The sequence below is a fragment of the Mugil cephalus genome, chromosome 19 (assembly GCF_022458985.1).
Source record: "Mugil cephalus isolate CIBA_MC_2020 chromosome 19, CIBA_Mcephalus_1.1, whole genome shotgun sequence".
NCBI classification, from domain to species: Eukaryota; Metazoa; Chordata; class Actinopteri; order Mugiliformes; family Mugilidae; genus Mugil; species Mugil cephalus.
In genome coordinates, this window is record NC_061788.1 from 23,361,594 (window position 1) to 23,377,760 (window position 16,167).

Genomic DNA, 16,167 nt, shown 5'->3' on the forward strand with positions numbered 1-16,167 from the left:
ATTATGACTTCTGTGTTTAACTTCAACAATCTTTTTATTCATTCATTTGGTTTATTATTGTCAGGTCGTGTGTTATATTCCAATACTAAAAAAGACTACTTGTCGAGGTCTGATTAATATGTGGATCATTTCAGTTGATTAGATTTTTGCTTTTAAAGATGCTGGAGTTGAAAGACTGTCTCAATTACTGACGGCTGACGGGGGAAACATAGTATACATATAGGTCTAACTCCCCATTCATCTGTTTCCTCTTCATGATGGCATATCCGTTTTTATATTATATTTGTGTAATGTGTCATGTATATTTGTAAGAATCTTGGATATTATGAGTTTTGTAACAGTGTACAGTAGGTTAGAAAATGATGCATCATCATTAGATACATTCTCTGGAGTTCGACTTCCCAAACTACATTACTGGACAGTTGGTCAGAGAGGAACATATTGACAATTTTCTCTCCTAAATGTAAATGCTGAATTTAGAATTTTTGTCAACAAATGATCTTGAATGTTGACTTCTTCCAGCTCTGTCTGTTACTGCAGGTGTTCTTCATGCCATACACAATTCTTACAGTCTGCAAATTCTGCAGAACAACTGTCAATTAGCAGCAGTATTTGTGCATCACGTAGATTTACTTCAGCTCCTGGCTCCGGTGTCAGTTTTATGTGCTTTTTTTTTTACCATTAAAGTCATACAGAAATACAGTTGTCAGTTGTCAGCAGAATGTTCTTGTATTTGGTTTTCACCTGCTGCCCCAGTCCTAAGTTTGTTATTTAAGAAAAATGATGAAGCAGTACACAATGTGGGAAAATAGATTCAATAAAAGAGTAGATCATTTCTTTGAACTTAATTATATGCTATATAACATGAGTAACATGTACTTATGTGTGCCATATTAAAGCTAAAACACAGCTATTCATTAATGGACTAATCAGCTCCACATCCTTTAACTGCATATGACCGTTCCAGTGGAGAACAGTTTATCAGTTAGACATGTTCGGGCTACTTACGAATTAAACCGGTCCACTATTGTCTGTCGGGCTTTTCCCTCTCCTTTTTAATTGCTCTGGTGTTGCAATTTTTTCTTATAATGTTCTTAGTTCATCATATTGTCCAACAAGCAGCTCTTGTTCAGCGACGGTGAAGTACGACGCGCGTCCGTGTTCCTTTTTCCTATCGGTGATTCTGTAATCGATCTCGTGGTCTTCTTAAGGATAGCGTGAACACGCACTTATCCTAACAATCCACGCCTGGCTTGATTAAGCCGCGTCTTTTTATCCTGGCTCAGCAATCGTGCAACCGATTAATCCAAGAAAGCACTAACAAGGTTTGGTCCAGCCGGGCTTACTTACTTATCCCGGATGTCTTTATCCTACTTTTGTGCAATACCCCTCTGAGCTGGCAACTTGTTTGTTTGCGTTGCGCGTCTAAGTCAGGTGACATGAATCACGCGACGGCGCAACATCTAACCACAAGAGGGGAAGGGGGAGCAAAGTGTGCCTGCTCTGCGCTGACACAAGTGCGGCGAGTCCAGCGACCTGGCTGTTTACTCTTTGCCGAAACCGCAGCATTACTATGGAAGTTTTTCTGTGCCATCATAGTTTGAATATAAATGGGGGGGGGAAAATCAACCTCAAAGATACAACCTCAAACGTTAAACCTCTCAGCTTCAACCTCCAACTTTAAGCCTCTGAAAAAGCTGGACATAACTTCTGTTTGAGCAGGGAGAAGCAATCGATCACCGTTTCTATTCATCAAACGTCTAGCCAATCAGGTTACGCTCCATTGGCCATGAGGCGACACTGGCACATCAGTGGCACACAGATCAGCCATGGCCACCACATTTTACCACTGCTGCTGTCATCACTGGTAAAATATATTTTTCCCATTTCTTTAATATGTTTTCATTATTTTTAGTATTTGAACTCTTTTGTAAATAGTACCCCATGCACTGTTTTGCATATACTTCGTGTCGAAACTGTAAAGGAGAAGCTCTTCAATCTTGTTAGGCACTATACACTGCATGATGACAATAACTGATACTTCAAATTTGAAGAAACATTGGGAGGCACAGCACGGTGAAGTTAAGACAATAAGTCTATATTTACTAGTTAACATTTAAGTCCCGTCCAGGGCCTCATTTATCAACTGTGCATGCATGTGTGTGTAAAGAAAGTATAAGCAGATTCCGCCGAAAAGTATTGAATTTTATCAATTTGTACTGGTGCATAGAAAAAATGTGTACATTTACGCTCTGACTGTACATACACACAAAACCTAGTGGTAGAACAGTGGAACTACACATAGAACTCATTAAGAGAATCGCAGTGTTCACCAATCTCAAACTTCACACATTACAGCATATTGCCAGTCTCCTATCATAAAAAATGTCAATCGGTAATTTAGCAGACATTTTGAATAAATGGCCTACTAACTATAAAAGACAGCTGTGATGGGACAGCCTGAAAAGAAAAGTTGAAGGACAAGTACCGTTCATTATCTTGAGCATTAATCTGTTAAACAGCACTTTCCTAAAAACATACTGATGGATTTCCGCCGTGATTTAAAATTCTTGTTGGAGCGAGACACAAACCACACCAAGGCCATCCCAGTACACATCCAGCTCCTGTCCAGCCTGAGATGTTCGGCCACCGTAACTTTTCTGCGAGTTTGGAGACTTACCCCGAAAATCCACCGGGTGCGTCTGCGTTGCGTTGTGCGTGCGTCGCGTATTTGGTCCGTCGCGATCACGCGATAATCCTGGACATACACGTAACCGTGGGATTACATTCCAGCCTTTGTCATTTCTTGTATTGTCAAGAATGTGTTGTATCATAAATGATTTTATCCTGCTCCACTTCGATTCGGCCATGACGTGACGTTGATGTGAAGTTGTGACGCTACGTGAACGGTATATTGTGTTTTATTTTGAAAGGGGGCGGAAGTGTTTTACGTTGATTCTGATTCCTGTCCCGATGCAATCTGCTCTGTTGAGCTTGGCGCGGTTTAGCAACGACTCCGTCAAAACTAGAACTGCTACGGAATGATAGCTTGATATTGATCTAGCGACAGGAAATACGACCCAGAGTCGGTTCATGGTGTTATATTTTGAAAAACGACCGGATTCGCTCTGCAATTTCTGTCTGACTTCCTGTCCGAACAATCCGCTCTCTGTCCAGCATGACGCGCGCGGCTTGAATCGAACGTCAAAAATAGAACAGAGGCGAAATGCTCGCGTGTCCGAGCGTCAAGACGCTTCTGGGACGCTTCTGAAACGGAGCACCACGGAGCAGGTGGAGGTTGACACATTGACTTAAATGGGCGCGTATTACTTGCGATGACACAGCGCTTACGATGCGCGACATGGACGGGTCCCTCTGCCTTGCGTATTGCCCGGTGAGTGTTGACGCAGAGTGGAGGACGGACCAAATACGCGACCCTTGCACTGCGCGACGCGGACAGACCCGGTGGATTTTTGTGGTTATGCGGCATTTCACAGCTGACACTAAGCAGAATCATGCGTTAGCGATGGATGAAATCATATCTCTGAACTAAGTTTACATCCAGTTCGCATACAGACATCACCAAGAAGTCATTCAAGTCATTGCTGGATTCCCAAACATAATTTGGAGCCATAGATTAACTCACATCTCAATAAAAGCACGTGACGAATTCAGTTATGTGTATTAGTGAAATGATTTTATTCGATCAATACCCAATAATGTGCGATGCAAAATGAGAAATGTATTTTTCTTTCATATTTTATTTACTTAACATTTGCAGTGCGCATGTATCAATCTGTATCGGTGACTCGTTTATTTGAAGTAAAGTATTTGCGATGTTGCTCAGATTATACTTGGTGGTTAGCTTGGCGGTTAGCACTGATGTCTCCCAGCGAGAAGGGTCCGAGTCTAGCTCGGGCCTTTCTGTGTGAAATATTCATATGTGTATTCGGTTCTTTGGGCTCTTCCTTTCTTCATTTAAAACCTACTCTTTTCTGTTCTGGGGCCTCATTTATGAAACGTTTCATAGAAAATGCTCTAAATGTGTACGTGAGTCAGTACAAAAAAACAAAAAACAAACGTGTGGACACCAATCCCTTTAAGAATGCGAGAAGGGATATTTTTTTACCCTCACCGAAATCCAACCTGGTTCACGATCCACGGATTGCGAAATCATGGCAAAGAGGAAGAGGGTCAGTCCCACTCGTTTGTTTTTTGTAGCTGCAGAAGGTAAAGATGCTCACAGTCAGTAACTAGCTAGTTTTTAACGCAGTTTTCAATAACGCCACTTCATTAAATTTTCAGTGTAGATACTGTTTAATACTTTCCGCCAATGTTCAACTGATTGAGTGATATCTATTACACAACGCAACGAAAGTTCCGGTGGCCAAACATCTCACGCTGGACAGGAGCTGGATGTGTACTGGGATGGCCTTGGTGTGGTTTGTGTCTCGCTCCAACAAGAATTTTAAATCACGGCGGAAATCCATCAGTATGTTTTTAGGAAAGTGCTGTTAAACCGATTAATGCTCAAGATAATGAATGGTACTTGTCCTTCAACTTTTCTTTTCAGGCTGTCCCATCACAGCTGTCTTTTATAGTTAGTAGGCCATTTATTCAAAATGTCTGCTAAATTACCTATTGACATTTTTTATGTTAGGAGACTGGCAATATGTTGTAATGTGTGAAGTTTGAGATTGGTGAACACTGCGATTCTCTTAAGTTCTATGTGTAGTTCCACTGTTCTACCACTAGGTTTTGTGTGTATGTACAGTCAGAGCGTAAATGTACACATTTTTTCTATGCACCAGTACAAATTGATAAAATTCAATACTTTTCGGCGAAATGTGCTTATACTTTCTTTACACACACATGCATGCACAGTTGATAAATGAGGCCCTGGACGGGACTTAAATGTTAACTAGTAAATATAGACTTATTGTCTTAACTTCACCGTGCTGTGCCTCCCAATGTTTCTTCAAATTTGAAGTTTTTTAAGGCTAGGCAGGAATTTGTCGCCAGCACAGACAGTACTGCGGAACTACATATTTGTTTAGCTGATAGAAACTTAAAATAGTGGCAGTACATCCAGCCAGAAAACGCGCATCTCTCCACCCTGTATTGTTGATTACGTTTGTGTCGCTGCATGATATGACACATGACTTGTCCTTATGCTGAAAACGTGATTTGTTGCATAAGTCACGTCACTCCCGAGACGCTAGAATAGAATAGAATCAGAATCAGTTATTGTCATCATACAATGTATAGTGCATAACAAGATTGAAGAGCTTCTCCTTTACAGTGTCGACACGAAGTATATGCAAAACAGTGCATGAGGTACTATTTACAATAGAGTTCAAATACTAAAAATAATGAAAACATATTAAAGAAATGGGAAAAATATATTTTACCAGTGATGACATACAGCAGCAGTGGTAAAATGTATAAGAGGAAAGTAATAACATACCTTTAAAATGTACAAAATAGTAACGCACAGTGAGTTGGATCAGCAACACAGATATGATTATGAAGTAGTGCATTACAGGCATCACTGCAGAGTTGCTCAGTTCAGACTGGCTTGTTGTTTGTAGCTGAGGGTAAAGGTGCTCACAGCCAGTAACTAGCTAGTTTCTAATGCAGTTTTCAATAATGCCACTTCATTGAAGGTTCAGTGTAGATACTGTTCAATACTTCTGTCAATGTTCAACTGATCGAGTAATATATATTACACAATTTCACGAACACAAATAGTACTCTCCGAAGCTCCATCAGTCATGTTGGTGGCCATGGCTGATCTGTGTGCCACTGATGTGCCAGTGTCGCCTCATGACCAATGGAGCGTAACCTGATTGGCTAGATGTTGGATAAATAGAGACAGGACCGATTGCTTCTCCCTGCTCAACCAACAGTTAAGTCCAACTTTTTCAGAGATTGAAAGTTGGAGGTTGAAGGTTTGAGCACTGTAAAAAAAATATAATATAACGGAATTTTACTGTCTATTTTTAGAGATTATGTCTTTAAATTTCAAATTTATTTTAAAATAACATGAACTGTTACTGTGAAAATGCGCGTGAAAACATGATATTTCTGTTCTTTTACAAAAAGAAAACATTGTTATTGTATTGTTATAATATGTTCACAAATGTATCGTAATTTTACAAATATTTGTCTGTTATTTAATGGAATACACTGTTAAATACAACAAAACTTAAAACTTAAAAAAAAATCATTTAAAATTACTGAGAAATTAATAGTAAAATAAGTATTTAACACTGTAGGCTATTGTGTGTATATATATACAATTCATAGAACACCACAACGTCTTGAATTATTTCACAGCATGTCTGAACAAAACACGTGTAATCAGGAGACATTTTACTGCTGCAACGTCTCCCTGCACAAACACAAAAGACAAAAACGTGAAGGCAACATGTCATTGGAGTGGGTGCTTTGAAAAGTGCGGGTCCCGTTTGGATTGGTCGACAGAAACAGTTGGAGAAGAAGAAGAAGAAGAAGAAGACATGCCATTGGCTGTTGGAACACTGAACATACGTCTTTGACGTTATGCTTAACAATGTCAACAACCACCATGCTGCGGTTCCCGTTCGGTAACAGAAACTTGGAGCAAACAGCAGCTAATGTCGCGGCTGGAGGAAAGACAAATGCAGAAGGCAAGTATCAAACTGAAGCTGAGTAGTATTAGCTTAGCTTATTTATTTACCACCATGCCTCAGACTTTACTCAGTTGACAAAACCAATCCGCTAGCATGTCGTCAATTGAAATGTTAGCTAACTATGATGACAAAAGTATGGCCGGCGGCGGCGTCTTCACGTGGCGTCTGCCAGTGTTAGTCATAGATATATATCTCTGAGTGTTAGTAGTCAGCCAGACCAACCACTTTTTATTTTATTTACATTAACGTTAGCTTAGCACTTAACAGTGAGTCATTACGTTTACTTTTGTGAACTGACTGACACAGGCGGAGAGAAAGAGGAACAACATTTGTTTAGAGCTGCAACAATGAACAATAACCGATTATTAACTCTCTTCTACATTTTCACTAGTTTTTTGGCCATAACCTTGACTTGAAATGGCATGATTTCTGTCTAGAATAGGAAGCTGGGTTTTATTTGATGTGTCGAAATGTCAAAGTCTTCTTTCCACGCAGACTGCTCCTACTCCTCCACACGCAGGTGTCGCTAGTGAGACATTTTAAGTGGATTTTCTTCCAAAGAAGAGAGAACAGATGTTTGATAAATGACACTGAGATTTGGTAATAGTTTATTTCAACCAGTTACTCTTTCTTAAAACTAATATTTTCATCTTCCTCTTGCCTCTCACAAATATAGGAGGAGCAACCTACTCTGCCTTTTTCAAGGTTTTTCAAATTTTAATTTTGGTGTAACACTAGTCAGTGGTCAACATGAAATTCAAAACAATACTGAAAAATATGTAAAGGATAAGCTAACGATCATCTTCTGGTTTATTGAGGGGAGATCTGCTAACACAGTTTAGGTCGACTTTTTCACAACCAATAGCATTTATTTAGATTTTGGCAAATTTCATGATTCATAATTTTTTTTTCTTTCTCTCTGCAGATAAGTGGTGAGAGTTGATTTCATGGCATAAACTGGTGGTTAAGAACTCCACTCCTTTCCATGCTGAACTGTACAGTGAAGCAGTAGCACTCAGTACAAAAAGGGTCTTTCTGTGTTTAAACCAAGGTGAGGCCCTTGAATTCAGACAGATTCAGCTCATGCTTGTGATGCAGGACCAGCACGTATACTTTGCTATACCTCATGATGTGTCCTATGTCCCAGCATTTGCATTGTATGAAGTGAAACAAGCATGAAATGTTGGAAGCCTGAGCAGAAACTAGATTTTTACCCTTTGCATGTGTACAAGCTTTGTGGGACAAGAGTAATTTCACTTAAGTATAGCATTGTTGACTCAGAGTCATCTGGAGTTTGTGAGATTAAAATGTGACAGTAAAACAGTATTTTCATCCCTTCTAGTCCTCCTAGTCATGGATGCAGAGAGTCTGCTTCTGTCTTTCATCAAATCAGTGCCTAAACTGAGAGACCCTGAGCCTTTGCTGGAGCATCTGCAATGTTTAGGAGTTGAGGACCTGAGCTACCTGCAGGAGAGTGACCTCCTTTCTGTCCTGAGACCAGTTGAAGCCAGGAAACGTCTGTCACTGCTCAAAAAGACAAGTATGTGTTTCAATTTGTACAGAATAAACTTTCACATTAAAAAAAAATGTGCATAGTCAAAATGTACTTATTAGGTCCACCTGTACTAATCAATGCAGTCCAATACAGCAGTTCTACTATGAATTATACTTCAAAGAATCTTCTACACCTTGTTCTTCATTGATTTCATATTGCAGGGCTGGCCAACCCACGGCTCCCGAGCCTCATGCGGCTCTTTGCCCGGTTCCATGCGGCTCTTACGTTGATATCGAAGTTTCGCGTGTTGTGTGTTGGATGAAAATACCTCAAAGTTTCCCAGTAGGAGCAAGATCATTTGAGTAAACAATTTGTGTCAAGTTCGCTCTCAAAACAGCAGGGAAAAAATGCACAGCAAAACGAAAATATGAAGATGAACACAGGACGCTTTTAACAAAGTGGGAGAGTTTAGATTTATTTGTTAAACGTAATGGCAAGCCATTCTGCCTTATGTCAGGCGTCATTAGCGCATTTCAAAGCTTCAAATCTTCAGCGCCACTTCAGCTCACTATGTAAGTAGTAAGTAACATGCATAGTAAAAGAAAAAAGCTATTGTAAATTATAATATTTTTGTTTGTGGACTTGGTTAACGTGAGAGTTTGTCTGTGCTGTTGGAAATGACTGGCCTCTCTTTGTACTGTAGGAGTCAATTTCTGTCAGTATCATGTTGGTGTGTGACATTTACAATAAATCTGGCTGAGCAAAGGTGTGTGGGTGCGTGTGTGTGAAGAAGGGATGGGGTGATGTTCATGTGTGCCCATGTGTATGATGTGGCTCTTTGCCGTAACACAGTAAAAAATGGTCTTGGTCTCTGGCAGGTTGGCCACCCCTGTCATAGTGGGTCTTAGTGGTGGTGTACTGCATTATATTGACAAAGGAACAGTTTAAAATATATCAATATATACATAATACATATATCAATGGCTACTGAGGATATAATTATGTTAGGTATTAATATACCCAGATTGAGCTATGTGATGTCTGTGTTTTAAATATTACTGCTATCTGTCCTTTAATAAGGCCAACAAGATGTCTTGGACAGTCCTCCAAGCAACCAGAGCAAACAACAGTTGAGCAGAGCCAGTACCAGTACAAGTCCAGTAACACAGTCTGACCAGATGCCCCTCTCTGGTAAGTACATGTATCTGCTGCACACAATTACTCTTTTGGGTTAGATGGGCTGAAAAATAATATAATCTACCTGTAACTTACTGTAATATAGTACAATCAGCAGCAGTGAATTGACAGTGTGCTTATAAATCAGTATCATCAGTTGGGTCTATCTTCTCTAAATTCTTATTCGGTAGTAAATGACACACAAATAATGATGGGATGGGATGGGATGGGATAATGGGATGAACACAGGATATTTTATCACTATGTACAGAAAAAAAAGACTTTTGTATCCAGCTGTAGCAATAGTTCCCCCAACAACAATATGTTGTTCATTTAGTTCACATCTAAAGTCAGTCTGGTGTGTATTTTGTAGTGTGTTATGTTGAGATCTCGCAAGCTTGTCTGTCCCAAAGCAACGGTGTCATCTATAGTGAAACTCGTGTGACTGCTGTGGTGTTGGAAAAGGCTGTCTTCTTGCACCTTTATTCTGGTCCTGCCTCTTAAACAGTTATTAGCTGTTATTAAATAATAACAGACCACTGCTGTGCCTTGTCAACACCAATGTTCATCAACAACTAGAACTAACCTAACAAATCAAATCAGAACACAGTTGAAAACTGTTTTCACAGAGGCGATCACAATCACTTCTTCTGGATTCCTCTCCCTCCTCCGCCTGCTCAAAAATACAAGGATGAAATAAAATATAGTCAATAAAAAAATAGTAATAGAAGTACATAATAATTCAGTCACACTGGCAGTCTAGGTTATGCATTTATAGATTTCTTTGATCCAAAAAAATAATAATATTTACACATTTAAAAAACAAAGAATGTAAATAATATTTATAACATTTTAAATTACAATTCAATGCATCAAGAAGAGCTAACATGGAAATACAGCCTAAATGCAGTTTGTGACTAAATACAGTTAACAATTTGTGTAAGCTTGCTATTTATTTCCAATACGTTATATACACTACAGTGGAAACCTCTTGATGATCACATCTGTTCTTGGGAAATGTACACTAACTGTTTTACCATCTAATTCACCTACGTATATACTACATACATCACATGAATGTTAAGTCATGAAACAGACATGTTTTGCTTTTTGGTTATATTTACATAGGCCAAATAGTCCCAGATAATGATAAAATAAAAAGATTTTAAATAGAAAATGCATTGTTGATTAAGAAAGCAGACAATTTCTAAATCAGGCATTGCATTTGGAGTCAAATTTTTATATTCACAATCCACTGAATGTTAACATTTTAACAGCTACTAAATAGATTAGGCTATGAAGATAATTTCACATTTTCAAATTATCTTGGGGAAAAATGCATTTTTTGGGCACCTCCATGTCAGCTCATCTGCACAAAGGCTTCACTGATTTCTGTCTGGATTTCTTAACTCCAATAATCCAAAAATATCTGAATATTAGACAGAAAGCACACTGCAGAGGCTGTTAGCCGAGTGAGCAGCTAGCTTGAAATGTACTGACAGTTAAACACATAACGCACGGTTAATGCCACTTGTTGAAACACAGACACTTGATTATGAACACATATAAACCGTCTATCATGTTTTATGTCAATGATCTTACCGAAAAAACGGTTGCTCTGCTTGCCTCTCTGTTCGCGCTCCGCAGGTGGTGTTCCGCAGCCAGGATGGTAGGAGAAGGTCCCGCCCTTTTCACCTCTGATTGGCTAGAAGGGCCACACCCAATTGGTTGTATATATTTATTTTTTTTCATCTAATTTGTCTATGGTCGAAGTGCAACCTAGACCTATCTTAAACTCGTTTCACGCTAGAGGTCGCCCCTTCGACCTACTGTCAACCCCCAGGTTGATGAAATGTTTGCAGGGTAGCTTCACTCGCTGTAAAAGCAAGACGTTCCCCTCGCTAGTCTTGTTTGACAGTTAGTGTCGGTAACTGCGATGTCATGCAAACAACATACAGATAACTTTAGGAAAGGACACAGTGTACCGTCGATCTCACTATATCTTATTAAGAAAGAGCAGTATTGGCCCCAGTTGGTAAATCCAGCGAAACATCCCTGGGTTGTTATGGTCCAGGGAAATATTCTCATTGTTTGTTTAATTACTGGACTTGGTCTGATTCTTTATTATGGCTTGGAAAAAAGTTAAATTCATATTTCTCTTTCTAGAAAATAAACTTAGCAGGTATGTAGTGATTCTATGCTTGGTTGTGTTGTTGTGGCAGCCCCTGGAGATGTGCTTGTGTTACTAAAAGTCTGAATTGGTGCCAAAACCGCTCTGCCTTTGCCCCTGGAGTGGAGAATAAGACACTGAACGAACTTTAGATTTAGCACACCATATTTTATAATTGTGAAGCATAAGCAAAAAAAGTTCAACTCCGCCGGTACTGGCGAGGGGCACGCACAATGTAACAGCCCACTATTTAAATGTCCAGTGGGAAGGGGGAAAAGTCCGTGTTGGGGGGTGAGTGTGTGCAATGGATGTGTGGGCTGTGCGTGTGTGGCAAAAGGGCAAGAGTTAGAAAGAAGACTGGCTGCACAACGGAGCCTCCTACCACCGACTTGAGCAGTGGAGGTTCAGTAGATTCCTTCCTGACACAGTCCTCAGGCTTTGTGCCCAGGCTAGGCTCTAGCTCACCATCAACCTAGCCTGTATAAAAGCAGGACCAATCTGGCGGATAACCTCTCTTGTGACTGGATCAGCACGTTGCTTTTCCATGAGGCCCAGATGCGACAGGGAGGGAACAACTGGTAAGCCATGGAGGTCCTTGCTGGCATAACAGTCAGGCACGGTTTTAGCAGTCAGGCTCAGGGACTCGACCAAGGTGATGGGACTCCCTGGCAAATGGCAGAAACAATGTCTGTTTTGAGTTCCTCCAATTCACCAGATCTGATGACATGCTCTGCAGTAAACTTGTTGATCAGGTCCCAATCTTTCTGTTTTGTCAGGTCAGCAGGGTGGCTGTGAGGGCGGCGAGATAGAGCGTCAGCGTTGAGGTTCTGCTTCCCTGCCCAATATTGCAGCTTGAAGGTGTTGAAGGACAGGGCGGCAAGCCACCTATGACTGGTAGCATCCAACTTTACTGTTGTTAACAAGCAAGTGAGTGGGTTATCAGTCACTACCACAAATCTGGCTCCATACAGGTAGTCATGGAACTTTTCACACACATTCCACTTCAGCGCAAGAAATTCTAACTTATGTGCAGAATACCTTGACTCACTCACTGACAGACCACAGCTGGCATAGGCGATCACTCTCAGCTGACCCTCCTGCTCCTGGTATAAAGCTGCTCTGAGTCCAGTGGTGCATAGCCTTGCATCAAATCATTGAGAGGTTTTGCAATAGCGGAGTACCCTTTTATGAACCTCCGGTAATATCCAGCGAATCCTAGGAACGACTTGAGCTTCTTCAGGGTTCTTGGAATTGGCCAGGATTTTAGAGCAAGGATCTTATCCGGATCAGTCTCGACCCCCTTCTCCGAAACTATGTGTCCGAAGTATTTAACTGTTTAACGTTTGAAAAAAATTTACATTACGAGAGAGAGAGAGAGCTTCAGACAGTACTCTTCCAAGCGATGTAATACCCGCAGCAACCTCCGCTCATGTTCCTCCAGTGTATCGGAGAAGACAATAAGGTCATCGAGGAAAACCAGATGAAAAAAAGATCAAATTCAAATGGAAATCTCCCATGCTCTTCTCCATTAACCGCTGGAATGTAGATGGAGCGTTTGTTACGCCTTGGGGAATTCGGTTAAATTCCCAAAACCGAATAGGAGTCACACAAGCTGTCTTATTTTGGCCTCTTCGTTCATTTCGATCTGATAATACCCAGATTTTAAGTTGAGAACGCTGGACCCAGACAAAGCAGAGAGAGACTCCTCCAGGTTTAGCAGAGGATAGAAGTCCTTAACCGTCTGTAGGTTCAGTCTTCTGTAATCAATACACAACCGTATGTCACCGTTCTTTTTACGGACCACAACAATTGGTGATGAGAATGACGACTCCGGTTCATGAATGACACCAGCCTCCAGAAGGTCCCTTAGGTGCTATCGGACTGCTTCAATGTCCTGCGGGTGGGTTGGCCTGACTCTGTGCTAGAATGTTGAATGATGAAGTTTCATTATGCAGTTTTATAGTATGTTTTACCTTGTCTGTACATCCAAAGTCCATGTCACTGAGCGCAAAAACATGAGGAATCTTGTTGAGCTTCTCAGTACTTCTCTCCGGCATCCTGGAATGTGTCCATGAATTTGGCGTATAGCTCATCACCCTCCTGCACTGTGCCGTACGCTGAGTCAAGTATCTGTAGATACACTGTTGGTGGAGTGTCAGGCCTCAGGTGCTTAACCACATCAGCAGCAGGTGGTAACAAGCTGTCGAAGATCTTACGTGAGTGCTGTAGGTTGGACACTGCAGGATATTGTAGAAGCAGCTTAACTCTGAAACGCCATGTGTCATAGTCTGACTCGTTTTAAGGTCTGGGCGATCTTCCAGAGAAGGCTCTGAGACGCTGTGTGGGATGCATAGCGCTGTTGTCATTCTTAACAATATTCTCAACCACATAACGTTGAACTGCAGGTGGATTGAGGTTGGCGTGTGATGGAGCTGGCCAAGGGGGTCTTGAGGTGTGTTGGGCTGAAGGCTCTGGCTGGACTTTTGGCTATGGTTCAGTGCTCTGGACCGTGGCAGCAGTTGATGGCTTCCCACTGTCCTCCGAAGGAGACTCAACATCAGTGGCAGTAGGACTGAGCTGAGAGACAGACTGACCAAGCAGAGGCATCACTCCGTTGAGGATAACCGCAAAATCTTGGCTGGTCAACTTTGCGACTTTCTGTAACTCAGAAAGGTGGTTCTTAGTTTGCAACTTCCCTACCTCGTCTGCGCAGACTGTAGATAGGTCTAAAATCTTGTAGGTAATCTAACGTAGTGCCTGATTTCAACCACGATTGAATGGTGGGAAGCAGAATTGGGCTCATCAATACGTTCAAATTTCGAAACAGAACCGTCACTTCCTTTATCAAAACTGCATTTGGAATCTTCTCAAAAATGCAAATTTTTACACAAATATATGAATAGATGAACACCAAAGCAATTATTAAGGTCTTTCTCCACTCCTGGCTAGCTTACCACTTTATGTAACAAGCACGCGACCCTGTTTAGGTTTAGATACTAACAACTAGCAATACAACATCATTTATCACACAATTATCATTTGGGCTAAGTTCAGAAGACCCCAGGTTGACTCTGGAGTGGAGAATAAGACACTGAACGAACTTTAGATTTAGCACACCAATTTTATAATTGTAAACCATAAACATTAAATATTAGCAGTGATAAATAGAAACACAAATGGCCATTCATAGAAACACTATATACAGTTCATCTCATCAGCATTTGTCACTGAATGACGTTGCAGCACACAGTTCCACAGTTGCTTAAACAAAAAAAAAAAAAAAAAAAAAAAAGTTCAACTTCGCTGGTACTGGCGAGGGACACGCACAATGTAACGGCCGACTATGTGAATGTCCACCAGTGGGAAGGGGGAAAAGTCCGTGGTGGGGGGTGAGTGTGTGCAATGGATGTGTGGGCCGTGCATGTGTGGCAAAAGGGCAAGAGTTAGAAAGAGGAGCGGCTGCACAATGGAGCCTCCTACCAGCCTGACTTGAGCAGTGGAAATTCAGCAGATTCCTTCCCGGTAGAGTCCTCAGGCTTTGTGCCCAGGCTAGGCTCTAGCTTGCCATCAACTTGGCCTGTATAAAAACAGGACCAATTAAACATCCAGTGTGCACACAATCATCACATCTCAAATAATACAGACTGCATTAAATAAATAGCAATACACACACACACACATATATATATACATACATACATATACACACATATACACATGATATACACATGTATATACATTCCAATACCGTACAGTATAATTAAAATCTTCAATTCAATGTGAATAAATAATGCAATGTTTGTTATATTAAAATATTCACCACAGTTATCTTAGTATCACCAACCACAAGCATCCAGGAACAAAATGCATAGCAGTACCAGTGACTACCTGGACGGCATGGAAATACACTGGAGCAAAGCATGAACAACAAAAGAATAGTTTTTAAGTAGTTGGCGTTTCATGTTACAAGACACATTCAAAGAACTTGACATAAGAACCACTATTAAATCGCACCAAACAACCTACAGGTAGCGGCCAGGCTAAGCTAAATGAATAACATTATCTCAACAGGTAGCAGCTAAGAGAAGCTACCTGAATAGCATTAGCTCAACTTACCAATTTAAATCGGCACGCGACTCGGCATTCAGACGCTCAGGGGCTCCGGTAGTCGGCTCCTATATTTCGACAGTGATTGCATAAGTTTCGGTGTGATTGATGTTACATTGATCGAGCGTTGCTACGACGCACCTGCAGAAAACATTTCCCCAGTGGGCTGCTCTTGCTACTGCCGGCAGCAAGCCACACGGAGCTGGTTTACCTGTGTTACTGGGTGTGCCCTGTCACGTGACGAATGCGCTCCGTCATGTGACGGCTTTTTTCCACCTGGGTTACATATGACATTCAACATTTAGATATACTGTTTAACATTTAGATATAAGCTTTAGTAGTAGTATAAAGCTAATACTACTGTATCTGAACAGAAATTTCTGGCAGCAGGGGCGCCATAAAAATACCGTAAAATAACGAAAATGTATTTCCTCGTAAAAATACAGTTATTTTCCATAATTAAAATAAAATAAAATAGAGTTTGTACTTGTAATTTTAACATGATTTTCGTAAGGCAAGGACAAGGAGGGAACACACATTAAACA

At 40.8% G+C, this 16,167-nt stretch overlaps 1 long non-coding RNA gene across 1 annotated transcript; it reads right to left on the bottom strand.

Annotated features, from left to right (window-relative positions):
• Nucleotides 1-9,765: 9,765 nt before the first annotated feature.
• Nucleotides 9,766-16,167, bottom strand: LOC124996295. Its single transcript, XR_007110828.1, has 3 exons — nt 15,632-16,167; nt 10,948-15,092; nt 9,766-10,018 (listed from the first exon to the last, which is right to left on the bottom strand). It is a non-coding gene; the product is annotated as an uncharacterized LOC124996295 (long non-coding RNA).